Source organism: Echinops telfairi, unplaced genomic scaffold (genome assembly GCF_000313985.2).
Source record: "Echinops telfairi isolate 266 unplaced genomic scaffold, ASM31398v2 ScPeMD7_140;HRSCAF=443, whole genome shotgun sequence".
NCBI lineage: Eukaryota > Metazoa > Chordata > Mammalia > Afrosoricida > Tenrecidae > Echinops > Echinops telfairi.
Genome location: NW_022104038.1, coordinates 265058 through 265942, shown reverse-complemented (window position 1 = coordinate 265942; position 885 = coordinate 265058).

The following is an 885-nucleotide window of genomic DNA, read 5'->3' as shown; positions in this document are numbered from 1 at the left end:
ATGAGGGCGGTTATTGACAAGGGCAAGGGCGATATTTCCCAACCGCTTCTCCCAGCACCTGGGAGCTGGAGCGGGGCACCCTCACTGACAGCGTAGGTGGCCGCCAGACGTGGACACCCAGAGGAAGCCGGGCACGGAGGGGTGTGTGTGTGTGTGTGTGTGTGTGTGTGTGTGTGTGTGTGTGTTGTGTGAATCGTCTGTTCTGCCCTGGTGTTTTTGCAGCACGTTTCCGCATCTGGTTCTTTTCTCTTTCCACGGAGGAGCTGGGTGAGTCGGAGATCGGGACCCTGCCCGCCACACGCTCACCCTCTCCGCTTGGTTGCTGGTGGGTGTGTGAGCGGGCTGCGCGCGTGCATGTGGGCGTGCAGTTACACTTGTGGCCATCCACCTCGCCACCTGTCAGTGGCAATCACGGGCAGGCGCGGGCGGAGCCGGGGGCTAGCGTCTCGGTCCCACCGACAGCCCGGCAAAGGGAAAGATGCTCAGTCCAGGTTTAAATCCCGGACTATGTGCCAGGCCACCTGGACTCCAGCGCTGGCTCCCCAGGAAGAAGCCCCCCGCGGAATTGCGTCCCAGCCCCGTTTGCTCTGGGAGCGCGCCAAGCAGACCCCGCCCGCGCGGAGCCGGTCGCCTTCAAGGGTAGCATGCACCCAGGTGTGAGCACCTTCCTTTTCTGAGAGAGCAAAAGGCATGGAGATCAGGCTACCTGCTGAAAACGTCACACGCTGGCAGTCCCTCGAATTGCCTTTTGTGTGACAAAAGGTCTCGAGTGTAGGCTTGTCAGAGTTCAAAATAAATGATCTTTAGACCCCAAAATGTTCTTTATTTCCTGGAGACCAGAAGGCCCCCAAATTCCTGCACCTCAGGGATTCCATTTCTTGTTAA